At 39.2% G+C, this 13,316-nt stretch overlaps 1 long non-coding RNA gene across 1 annotated transcript in view; it reads right to left on the bottom strand.

Annotated features, from left to right (window-relative positions):
- Positions 1-11,490: 11,490 nt before the first annotated feature.
- Positions 11,491-13,316, bottom strand: part of LOC130454082 (uncharacterized) — an 85,737-nt gene continuing 83,911 nt past the window's right edge. The window contains exons 4-5 of the long non-coding RNA XR_008911754.1: positions 12,500-12,597; positions 11,491-12,040 (exon numbers count right to left, since the gene is read on the bottom strand). This is a non-coding gene — a long non-coding RNA (uncharacterized LOC130454082). The remainder of the gene's footprint in view (positions 12,041-12,499; positions 12,598-13,316) is intronic.

The following is a 13,316-nucleotide window of genomic DNA, read 5'->3' as shown; positions in this document are numbered from 1 at the left end:
GGCATTCCATCACAAGGCACTGATTCCAGGTTCAATGATGCTTCCTTGGTCCAGGGTGAGTTCTCATATTGTTTAAGGATACCTTCCCTCCTAGGATATAGAGTGTAGATAATAGATAGAGCACTGGAATCGGCGTGAGTAAAATCAAACTTAGAATTTCACTTTAGAGACTTGCTAGCTTTGTGATCTTAGACAAGTCGCTTAATGTCTCTGAGAACCAGTTACCTAAGGTGTAAAATGGAGAAAATAATAACACCTTCCTCAACAGGTTGTTGTAAAGATCAAAAGAGATAATCTATGCCAAGTCCTCTGCAAATCTTAAAACACTGTAAAAACTCAAAGCCCAATATTCTGATTTCTACAGTCCTCTGAAAGGCGCTAGAGAAACTGAGAGTACAAAAGCCTGAGATCTGAATTATCTCATAAACAGCCTACATACAGCCCTAGAAATATCCCCAGGAAGACCATGCTTAAATATAAATGCATAGTTTACCAAAACAAATCAATAAACATTTATAAAACTTTTAAACTATGCCAGGCAGTATGCCAAGTTTTGGGAGTACAGAAAGAGACAAAAGCCAATCCCTGCCCTCAAGAAGCTTTCATTCTCATGGGGGAGACAACATGAAAACAAGTAATTACATGGCAAGCAATAAATAGGATATTTCAAACTTTGATTGTTTAAAAGTGCACAAAAACTTCAAGAACTCCTGAAAGTAATCTTGTTTTGAAAAAGAACCCAGTTCTTACATTTACAAGGAAAAGAAGAGCAGCAAAATTAGATTTTAAATCTTCCATTGTGCTCAGATAATGTCAATGATGTTTATAGCTGACTTTTTTTTAACACTTACCTTCTGTCTTAGAATCAATACTAAATGGTTATTCCAAGGCAGAAGAGCAGTAAAGACAGGCAACTGAGGTTAAGTGATTTGTCCAGGGTACATAGCCATGAAGTATATGAGGTCAAATTTGAACCCAAGACTTCTCCAGGTCAAGCTATCTACTGACACACCTAGCTTCCCTCATCATTCTTTGGAAATTACAAAACATTACACACACACACACACACACACACACACACACACACACACTCATATTATATAGAAAGTAAGAGTTTACATTTAAGGTTTTTTGCTAATATGAAAATTCTAAAGTAGTATTGTAGTCGCTGGTTTAAAGATTCTAAAACTAAGTAAAAAATTACTTTTTGTAGCTTTATTTACAAAGAGATAGAAAGAGTAAAAATGGAAAAAGGGAGCTAAAGAGACAGGTTTAACAAGCCTATTAGCCCTTCTTCACTGAATTTAGGCGCAGCCTTGCAAGTGCTTCCCCATGTCTGGTGGTGTCATCAGCTAGAGTTCCACCACTGCAGCCTCCTCCAAAGCCAAGGCAGGGATTCTCTGGAACCAATTTCTCCAGAAACCAGGAAAAGAACCCACCCAATATGAACTCCAAAGGAGAAGACCAAAGGCCAAGTCACAAAGTAAAGTCCCTCAACGCAAAAGTCCAAAGGAGAAGATCCAACAGCAGTCCTCCAAGAAGCAATCCAAGAGCCAAGGTTGAAGGTCCCCTGGACAAGACGTTCAGGACTTTTTTAGTCCTTTTTCCACCTTACTTCCTGTCCCTTCCTCCACTTTACAGGAAACAATTGCAGTCTTTCAATTTGCGTAGCAATATCCAGGGGGCAGGGTAGGTCACCCATTTTAGTAAGTGACTTGCACACTCTCCTACTTAGTGTTAAGTAAGGATGTTTTTAAATGTTGCTGATTGAAAGACAACGTCTGATTCACTCTTCACAATAGTATATATATATATATATATTATATACAAAGCATTTATATTGTTTATATACACATTTTATATATATCTACAAAGAATTATATATTTATATATACACATACATATTTTATATATATATATATACAAAGTATTTATATACCCACATATATACATGTGTGTTTATATGTAAGTATACACACATTTATATATATGAAATGATAAGATTTGAAATTATATGAAATGAAGATGATATGATATGATATGACATGGAGAAATGGGACTGCAATGATTGAAATGTCAGGAACACTCACTGTCATGAGTTTATATATATATATATACAACAATCTCTTGTGGGCAGTATTGTTGACTCCATTTTACAAATGAGGGAACTGAAGCTGAGAGATTAAGTAACTTGTGCCAAAGCAAACAACTAGGCAGTTCCGGATGGAGAATTTGAACCCAATTCTCTCTTAAATTCAGTTCTCATATTTAGCCCCTGCTAGTATCACTCACTTAGCAAAGTAATTTTCTGTCACTTAAAGCTTCCGTTCAGTATCCAGACTTTCACTGGACGTGAGTAGACTAAATCAGATCACTAATTTCAATGTCTTTTATTTCTCCTGTTAGGTTCTATTAAGAAACCTGTTCACATTTCCCACCTTTCTCTTAGACCTCCATGAAATATTAAAATAATCTCCTTCATGGAGAATCTGTGCAAAGACATAGACAAGGATGAGAAAGGATTGGGAGCCACGGGCTAGGTGGGAGACCCCCACCCCTGATGTCATAATATGTACTTGTCACCCATTTTATTCTCTTGAATTATGGCCAGAGCTTCCATGAGAAGCAAAGCTCTGGGAAGTCCCACAATATTCCTGGATCCCCCTCCAGAAAGGTGATTCACACTGATAATGGGGAAATGAGGGTTCAGTTATTAGGATGTCAGGGCTGGAGTCAGGAAGACTCATCTTCAAGAGTTTAAATCTGACCTTAAATATTTACTAGCTGTGTGACCCTGGGCAAGTCACTTAACCTTTTTGTCTCAGTTTCCTCATCTGTAAAATGAGCTAGAAAAGAAAATGTCAAACCACTCCAGCATCTTTGCCAAGAAAACCTCAAATGGGATCACAAAGTGTCAGACAGGATGGAAAAATGACTGAACAGCAGCAGTAGAGGAATAATGATGGAGCCAAAGTCAGACGCTAAATGAGAGAGTAAAGCAGAAGCCAGACTATGTCAGGAATCAGAGTTTTTCCAAATATCAAGTCCAAAGCGGGAACAATAGAAAGCAGACAGACAGTGCTTTCACAATTCTCCAAGTCACAAAAGTGAGCCCAGGAGTCAAGAAGGGTGCTATCAGCAATATTCAGGAAAAGAACACTTGTCTGATATAACCTTGCTCCTGGAAGCTTCTCCAGCCTCTGGCAGTGGAACTCAAACTTCTCTCCAGTCTTATTCTGATGCATTTGCTCTATGCCCCCTTCTTGCTCAGCTGTGCTAATGCTATAGAATCTATTTCAGAGCATCCCCTCAGAGCTAGGCTCTCTCCATTTCCAATTCGCCTAAGATCAAGAGAATGTGAAGAGGGAAAAATACAAAGGAAAGGAAAGGAAGAGGAAAACTACAGATCACTTGTCAGTGGCAAGGCATTTAGAGGCATTGAGAGATTAGGAAATTTTCTCAGCTTCCTTCCTTGAGTACTATAGACCCTGGATGTAGATTTTTCATCTCTGGCTACAACTGAAATTTCTTGGCTTGGTTTAGGGAAATTAACCCCAGAGAGAATTTCCAGTCACTGCAGAGACTGTTACAGGACTACTTTTTGAGAATATTTAAAGGAGATACAAGCCTAAAAAGGAAAGGTTATATTTGATGCCTTGGGGAACTTTTGAACACAAAGGACTTAGTTATAGCTAAGGTTTACATAGCTATTTAAGATTTATAAAGGGCTTACACACATTATCTCATCTGAGCCTCCCAAGGCATTTGGGTCTTTGGTGCTATTATTATCCCTCAAGACTATCTACGGGCCATTAAAACTCACCACCACTTCCTTGCTATCCTTTGATGGTGACACTCTCATGAAAGATAGAAAAGGCATCAGCAACAGGTGGAAAGAACACTTCAGTCAGCTTCTCAACCGACCCTCTTCAGTTGACCAAAGCGCCCTTGACCAGATCCCCCAAAACCGCTCCACTGAACAACTTGATGTCCCTCCTTCAATAGAGGAAGTCCAAAAAGCCATTAAACAAATGAGTGCAGGCAAGGCACCCGGTAAAGACGGGATCCCAACTGAGGTGTACAAGGCCTTAAATGGAAAGGCGCTCCAGGCATTCCACATAGTGCTGACCAGCATATGGGAAGAGGAAGACATGCCCCCAGAACTCAGAGATGCCTCCATCGTAGCCCTATACAAGAACAAAGGCTCACGAGCAGCCTGTGACAACTACAGAGGCATCTCACTACTCTCCACTGCCGGGAAGATCCTCGCCCATGTTATACTCAACAGACTCCTGTCATCTGTTTCAGAGCAGAACCTGCCTGGATCACAATGTGGCTTCAGACCAGATCGCAGCACCATCGACATGGTCTTCACAGTGAGGCAAATGTAGGAAAAATGCCTTGAGCAGAACCTGAGTCTCTACATTGTCTTCATAGACCTGACAAAGGCGTTCGACACAGTGAACAGAGACGCATTGTGGGTGATCCTCAGCAAGCTCAGTTGCCCAGCAAAATTCGCCAAACTGATCCAGCTCTTTCATGTCGACATGACAGGGGAAGTCCTGGTGGAGAGACTTCTGATTGCTTCAACATCTCCAATGGCGTGAAACAAGGCTGTGTCCTCGCTCCGGTACTATTCAACCTATACTTCACCCAAGTATTACGACATGCTGTGATGGATCTAGACCTGGGCATCTACATCAAATACTGACTGGATGGCTAACTATTTGACCTTCGCTGCCTGACCGCAAAAACAAAGACAACAGAGAGACTCATCCTGGAAGCTCTCTTCGCAGATGACTGTGCTCTCATGGCCCACCAAGAAAATCATTCCCAAACCATTGTGGACAGGTTCTCCACCGCAACAAGACTGTTTGGCCTGACTATCAGCCTCAGCAAAACAGAGGTGCTGTTCCAACCTGCACCAGGGGGGCCAACTAACCAGCCGTGCATTGCAATCAACGGCACGCAGCTTTCTAACGCCAACACTTTCAAGTACCTGGGCAGCACCATCGCCAACGACGGGTCCCTAGAGCACGAGATTAATGCCAGGATCCAAAAGGCCAGCCAGGCACTTGGGCGGCTGCACTGCAAAGTCCTCCAACACAGAGGTGTAAGCACTGCGACGAAGCTCAAAGTGTACAACGCAGCGGTCCTCAGCTCGCTCCTGTACGGTTGTGAGACATGGACACTGTACCGGAAGCACATGAAATAGCTGGAGCAGTTCCACCAACGCTCCCTCCGGTCAAGCATGAGGATCCGATGGCAGGACCAAATCACCAACCAGGAAGTCCTCAATGGAGCCAACTCCACCAGCATCGAAGTCCTGGTCCTCAAGACCCAGCTACGATGGTCTGGACACGTCATCTGCATGGACCCACAGCGAATACCAAGACAGGTATTCTATGGTGAGCTGTCAGCTGGACTCAGGAAACAAGGCCGACCAAAGAAAAGATTCAAGGATCAGCTAAAGTCCAACTTGAAGTGGGCTGGCATGACACCAAAGCAACTAGAACTCGCTGCCTCTCACAGAAGCAGCTGGCGAACCCACATTCACCACGCAGCCACCACCTTTGAAGATGAGCAACGTCGATGTCTTTCCGCTGCGCATGAACGCCGACACCAGGCCACAGCCGCACCTCCAGTAAAAACTGGCATCCCAGGCCCCATGTGCCACAGACTCTGCGCCTCAGTCTTTGGACTCCAAAGCCACATGAGGGTACACCGTAGATGATAATGCACAAAGACAATCGTCATTCTCAGTCACCGAGAGACTACCACTACTACTACTACAGATAAGCAAACTGAGATAAGATAATAATGATTAAGTGGGTTGCCCTCAGGATCATATTTTTAGTATGGGTTGTATATTTACCATTTGGCAACAGAATTTGAGCTTCACTTTGTATAGCTCCAAGCTCAGCACTTTATTCACCATGCCCCCTATCTGCCAAAATCTAATTCAAACTAAGGGACCATCTGTGTCATTTGGGCCAAGCTCCTCAATTGGAAAGTGACTAACTTATCTATGGTTACACGTATTTCCTAACTACAAATCTACTACTCTTAGCATATCACTATTTTTTCAAACCCCTACCTTGCATCTTAGAATAAATACTGCATATTGGTTCCAAGACAGAAGAGTGGTAAGGACTAAGAAATGGGGGACAAATAGCTTGCCCAAAGTCACAGAACTAGAAAGTGTCTGAGGTCAGATTTGAACCCTGAGCCACCTAAATGTCCCTCCTAATCACACCTATTAAAGCATCCAATTTACTCCTGGAGATTTGTATTTTTTAGAGTAAATTTCTTAGTGTAAATATTTTTTTAAAAAAACTGTGTATTGGCTCCAAGGCAGAAGAGTGGCAAGGGCTAGGCAATGGGGGTCAAGTGACTTGCCCAGGGTCACACAGCTGGGAAGTGGCTGAGGCCAGATTGGAACCTAGGACCTCCCATCTCTAGGCCTGGCTCTCAATCCACTGAGCTACCCAGCTGCCCCCCTTAGTGTAAATATTTTGAGATGAATATTTTCTTTATAGAAGATTGGTCTCAATTCTGTGGCTTTCTAAAACTTCTCCCTGAACCATTGACTGCTAAAACCTAGGTATCCAAGAGATGAGTATGGAGAAAATAGGAAATGACTTTCAGAGCTCAATGTTGTCACTGAATTGCTTTCCCTGTGGAGTCATGTTATTATTCACTACATATTAGCATTTTACTTGGTGCTATACTTAATGAAAATAAATACATTCATATGCTTTCTGAGGATGCTTACAGTTTAAAGAGAAAGCACACTGTACTGGGGATATAATTCTTTAGGAAAATTTATAAAATCCCGGAACAGAGGAGCTTTTCTTTTTTTATTTTATTTAGTCAATTTAGAATATTTTCCCTTGGTTACAAGAATCTTGTTCTCTCCCTCCCCTTCCCCAACCCCCTCCTGTAGTCGACACACAATTCCACTGGCTTTTGTCATTATCACTACCACCAATAATACCTCACTGATCAAGAACAAACATTTCTTTCTAGAAGGAAACTGTCAAAGTATCTGATAGGTAATATTTTTCCTGTTGGTAACTTGCCTTAGTCATACCATAATGGAAAGGTTTCTAGAATGGCCGTATTACATTGAAAACTTGGCTAATTTTCATTTATTTGATATATTTTCTGAAGAACTTATATTCTTCAATTCATGGATAAGTTACATTCATGAAAATCTCTGCATCAAATTATGTTGTTGCTTTGATATGTGTAAAGATTCATAATAAAAACTTAACCACCAACTTGCCTTTCTAGCTGGCCTTAATACACCTGTATAATGCTAATTAATAACTCTTAGGGCACACTCGCCTTTTACAAGATCGAGAATCTTTTATAAGAATTTTTATTTTGGATAGTTCATCAAAGCTCCTAAAGTCCTATCTGACATTCAGCTCAGAAGGTGAATTTAATAGCTGCAAGACTCCTTAGAGATCACAAGAAACCATGATATTTCATGGCACACCCTTCACAGACTAATATGTATATATGTATATGTATAATATATAATATGTGCCTATTATACACATATATCTTTAAGATTCATTTTTAACAGGACAAAAGATGGCCCGAAGACATTATAAAATCACACTAAAGAATTCAGCAAGCCTGTTTAAATCACACATTTAAAGAGAAAAAAATTTCCCCTTGATAGAAGAATAATAATGATCTAAATAACTTCCAAAAATAACACACGAACTACACAGGGTTACAATAATAATCCTGAACACATAATGGAATATGCTGAAGAAAAGAGCTGGATAGTCTTATGGAAGACTTCACAAGCTGAGAGAAAAATTTCTTAATATACTGTACCTCGTTATTGGCCCTCAGGAAATGCAACCAGTTGACAGAGAGCTGTAGATCTCATCTTTGACCTTTTATTGAACTAGATGGATTCTGAGGTACCTTCCAATGATTCTGTGTCCAGATTTAGATCTTTTCTTTCAGATGAATTTTTCTTCTCTTCTCTTTTTAAACTTAAAAAATATTTCTTGCTTCAAGATGAATTTATTTACATCTATTAGTAAGGTTTTTTTTTATGTGCATTTTCCCCCTTCTCATGGGTGCTGCCCTCCCTTTGTTGCATCTTATTTTTGAAAAGTCAGCTTTTATTTAATTCAATGCAACAAATTTATTAAGCACTTGGGCTATTTCTAGCTTTTGAAGGGAGGATCCAGGGAATATTTAAGAAAAGAGGAGATGGAGACATTCAGAAATATAGACAAAGAGACAGACACCCAGTGAAACTGAGATTCAAAGAGTAAGGAGAGAGAGGGAGTGGGAGAGGCACAGTGAAAGAGAAATGAAGAGAGAGAGAGAGAGAGAGAGAGAGAGAGAGAGAGAGAGAGAGAGAGAGAGAGAGAGAGAGAGAGAGAGAGAGAGAGAGAGAGAGAGGAAGAGAGAGAGAGGAAAAGAGAGAGAGTGAGGAAGAGAGAGAGGAAGAGAGAGAGACAGAGAGAGAGAGAGAGAGAGAGAGAGAGAGAGAGAGAGAGAGAGAGAGAGAGAGAGAGAGAGAGAGAGAGAGAGAGAGAGAGAGAGAGAGAGAGAGAGAGAGAGAGAGAGAGAGAGGAGAAGGAGGGAGGGGAGAGGGAAACAGGAGACAGAGAGAGAAAGAAGGAAAAAGAGACAGAGAAAGGCAGAGAGAGAGACAAAGAAATAGAGAGAGAGAGAGAGAGAGAGAGAGAGAGAGAGAGAGAGAGAGAGAGAGAGAGAGAGAGAGAGAAAGGAGAAGGAGGGAGGGGAGAGGGAAACAGGAGACAGAGAGAAAGAAGGAAAAAGAGACAAAGAAAGGCAGAGAGAGACAAAGAGAGAAAGAGAGAGAGAGAATAAAAATGTAGTTTTAATGAAATCAAATATCAGGTGAGGCATTAAATAAGGTATAATGTAGACACACCAAATGAATTCACTCCTTTTGCTGATCAAGATATGAATACAGAATGATAATTTTTACCTATCATATTCCAATATGCTACAATCTATAATTTCACCATTGTGTCCAGCCCCTCTATTAGTTCAGATTGCAACCCTACTATGACTTAACATATGGCCTGTGCTATATATCAAGCTGCCATGACCAAATGAAAAAGTGTGACATAATTGTATATAATTATAATGAATTTATTTAACCCAATATCTGTATATTATACTTAAATGATTTTAGTTGAGGTAGTCTTATGCTATTTATGCTCTATAATAATTTACATTTTACTGTGAAATGATACATACATGGGACATCTAAAAATCTTAGTGTGGTATAAAGATTTAATAGTTTAGAATCTCAGAATCTCCTGTACTATCTCTCTTCATTCTAGCCTAGTAGATAAATCCTAAAAGGAAGATTAGGAGTCATCTAGTCCAGTCTTTTTATTTTACTCTTCCCAATAACCCTGAGAGATACATAGAAGTGGTGTTATCAACGGAGTCTCAATAAAATGATTTACTTAACATCTTATGGCTAATAAGTGGCAGATTTTGCCTTTCTAATTGAAGATATACTAGATGTTCTGATACTATGCCAGTGACTTCATGAATTAACACATACAAGAGTTAACAAGTAGAAGAAGCCTATTCTTTGCCATTTAGTTTGGGAGAGGTTTCTTATTTGTTTTTCAGTGATGAAATCTATCATTAACATTCAAAGAAATTGATATATGGGGCAGCGAGGTGACTTAGTGAGTTGAGAACTTGGCCCAGCAACTCTCTTCTCAGATACTTCCCAGCTGTGTGATTCTGGGCAAGTCACTTGACCCCCATTGCCAACCCCTTATTGCTCTTCTGCCTTGGAATCAATACACAGTATTGATCCTAAGAGGGAAGGTAAGGGTTTAAAAAATTAGTATATAAATCTCTGCTATAAATCTAATCTCAACTGAGATACGCAGTCTCCCTGAGAATGACCCTATGACTAGGTTCTAGACTGGAATAGTTAATGGAAAGTTGAATTTCCCTGGAAGTGCTGGGTTCACTTCTGTCCCAATACATACAAAATTATATACCAATCACTTTATCCACTTGAGCCTTAATTTATATGCATTGTGTAATGGGATCCCAATATCTCTAGTAGTCATGAGGCTTAAATGATATCCTGTATGAGAATTTCTTAGAAAGTTATAAAGCACAATATCAGTCTCTTATTATTTTCCTCTTTCTAGAAAAACATACTATCATTTTTAAAAATTTATATCATTAGAAGATTAAGCTTTTTTTATTTTAATCACTTTCCCTCTTAACCTTTGTTGGCCTTAGTTTCCTCATTTGTAAAATGAGGGCATTGGATGAGTAGATCTATGAGATCCCTTGCAATTCTGACATTCCATGGTTCTAGGACTGAGCCCTCATCATTCTTTCAGTAGCCTGCCTGGCAGAGTTCCACAGGTAATTGTTGCCCTCTAAGGAATGCTTTTAGATGATTATGGTGCTTAGGGATGGTTTTCATTTTACCTAAAGCGAACAAGCAGTTGCTCTATTTATTATTTCATGAGGCCCTATTCCCCATTTCTGGATTGCTTCTTTTCTCTATGTTCCTTAATTATTCGGGAAGATTGGGAGGGGTAGGGAGAATGTTTTGGCTTCTCTTTTTCTCCCTCTCTGCCATCCTCATTAAGTCTTCCTTTTATTTTTTTTTCTTTATCTCTGTGTCTTCCCTCCTACTCTGTCACCAAAAAAAAAGTCCTTTTAATGTTAAAAAAATCTTTGAAAATGATACCGTCTCTGTCACTTCCCTCTTTTTAAATTATAAACTAAAATAAAAATTGGCGTATTGATAAAAGCCTCTGAGGCTGTTGCCTGCTGCTTCTTGGTGATTAGGTGTGAGAAGGTGGCCTTTCTCAGTTCTGATAGAAAATATGCAAATGATGATATTTAAACCAAAATGACAGCATGGTAGAGGAGGAGCAGGAGGTGCATTTGTTTTCTCCCTCCCATATTGACTCTCTTTTGTATGGCTGTCCAGGAAACTGCTCAGCCCTCCTTAGACAAAGAATTAGAGATTAAGGGGGGGGGGTGTGCACAACTACATACTAATATTTCTAGTTGGGTAGAAAATATTCTTGGCCTCAGTTCAAGAATTATAAAATTTTCCTTTATTTATATCAAATGCCAGCATTTTATTTCAGACTAATTTTACTTGGTCCAGTGTTTTCTAGTCCCTAAAGGCTTCTTCAGTGGAAAAAAAATGCAGTTTTTACAAGATAGGTCCATATCTGATAATTGCTAAGTGGAAACAAGAGTAGACTTTTAAATTCTGAAATTCCATGATCTTTCCTGAGGACTTAAGTAGCCATTTTGTAGTTCAATCAACTTTCCTTAATAACAGATGTAAAAAAGATTTTTGGCATTTCTGCAATTGGACGTTTTATTGGATTATATATATATATATATGTATACACACACACACACACACACATATATATATATATATGCTGTAAAATTTAATGGAGAAAAGGAGTTGAAACAGGACTTGTGTGCATGCTTTGGGATTCACATATCAAAGATCTGAGATTCCAACTAGTGTGAGATCTCTACCAATGCCATCTATGTTTTTGTTGGTATAAAAAAATCTGCCGGTGAAGTTTCCAGGCCATCTACAACTAAGATCCTTGAAATTTTTAATAGTTTTATATAGTTTAAGAATAATAGTCTAATAGTTTTAATAGTTTTGTTCTTTATATGTGTATCCCCTGTACCTCGGACATGCTAGATATTTATTAAGATATTATTGATCGATTGATTGATTGATTAGTTGAGAGGTCTTAGAGAGTTTCTTGAAACTTAGCTTAATACATATACAGAATATACAATTGGCAATATCAGTCTTGGGATGAAAGTCAGTGACTTCTAACTTTCAGGCTGCTACTGCTGATGATAATGGTGTGGAGATGATGAAGTTGATATAGACTTGCTGATGGTCACGTAGGTAGTAGTGCATGGTGGAGCTGAGATTCAAGTCTAGGTCTTCACACATGCTGTTTCTACTTTATTTTTTCCATGTCAGGATACACTAGAAAGAATTTTCATATGTATAGATTAGGGCTGAAACTAGAACTGATCATAATAGGGGGTGATTATTTTTTCAAACATAACAGTACGCATAGCTGAATTAATTGGACTATTCTCTCCCACAATTTCTTTTATAGTCCTGAAGAATATATCTGGTATATTTGATCCCATTTGAAAAAAGTCTGGAATTATAATTTCATTGGTATAAGGAACAGTTCCAAGAAAACTCATTGTAAGGAAGGTGTCAGCACCTGATCTACTGGAAGTTTCCAGAGGCAGTGAGAGGTTGAATGTCTTGCCCAGAGGCACACAGCCAGTATTTGTCCAAACTGGCCTTGTGTCTTCATCTTCCTGATTCTAATGGCAGGTACAGCTCCCCACTTCCAATACTATGGTCCTTTAGTTTGAATTAAAAGGAACTCTAAGGAGCATTTTCACTTTCAGCATACAAGTATTATACCTGGATGGCTCTGAGAAAATTGGGCAGCTGATCCTCCTTACTGCAGCAAAGGCAGGAGACCACTGAGAATGTGATCTGAGACCATATTTTCCAAGCTCCTGGAAGAAGATCAATTAAACATTAAAATATTTGATTAAAACATAACATAAAATGAGGGAGGGGGGAGCTGTGTCTTTTAAGTTGAGGGATCTGGTATGTGTTCCCCTTGGCATATGGTGTACCAGCCGTTGTCCTTTCTATACCAATGCAACACTGTCACTTCTGAGAAAGTTGAAAGGGCCACGTGTACCTTTCATTTCTTGTGGCATCATTATTAAACAGTGTCTGTTGAAATAGGCCTTTGGGATCCTCTTCACAAAAAAAGATTTACGACTCAGAATGGATGTGGAAGAGAGGAAGTTAGTATTCTTACTGTAACATTTCAAAATCATTTTGGGCTATTATGTTAGATAGGTACATGAAGAAAGGTCCCTCCTAATCTCTAATTTTAGTCACATGAACTAGAAAAATCTGGGAAAAGGAAGGTGTAGATAATTCACAATTGTCTGTTGAAGAATAGCCTTGTTTTTTTCCCTAGATAAAAACAGATCTTTTTCTTCTTTTTATTTTTTCCCCAATAAAATTTATCATTTTCCTAAAGTCTTTAAAAGAAAAAGAGGTCTGGGGAAGAAGAGACTTAAATATCTTTCTGTCTCTGCCCAGTTGTTTAGATATATCCTTTGAATATCTGGGTAATATGGATCAAAAACCCAGCAGTACTATAACCACCTGCCTCCTTCCCACATTGAGATAAAAAGAGAGAAGGGCTCAATGAACT

The sequence above is a fragment of the Monodelphis domestica genome, chromosome 4 (genome assembly GCF_027887165.1).
Source record: "Monodelphis domestica isolate mMonDom1 chromosome 4, mMonDom1.pri, whole genome shotgun sequence".
In the NCBI taxonomy this organism is placed as follows: domain Eukaryota; kingdom Metazoa; phylum Chordata; class Mammalia; order Didelphimorphia; family Didelphidae; genus Monodelphis; species Monodelphis domestica.
Note: the sequence above shows the minus strand (reverse complement) of the source record. Positions and strands in the feature narration are given on the sequence as shown.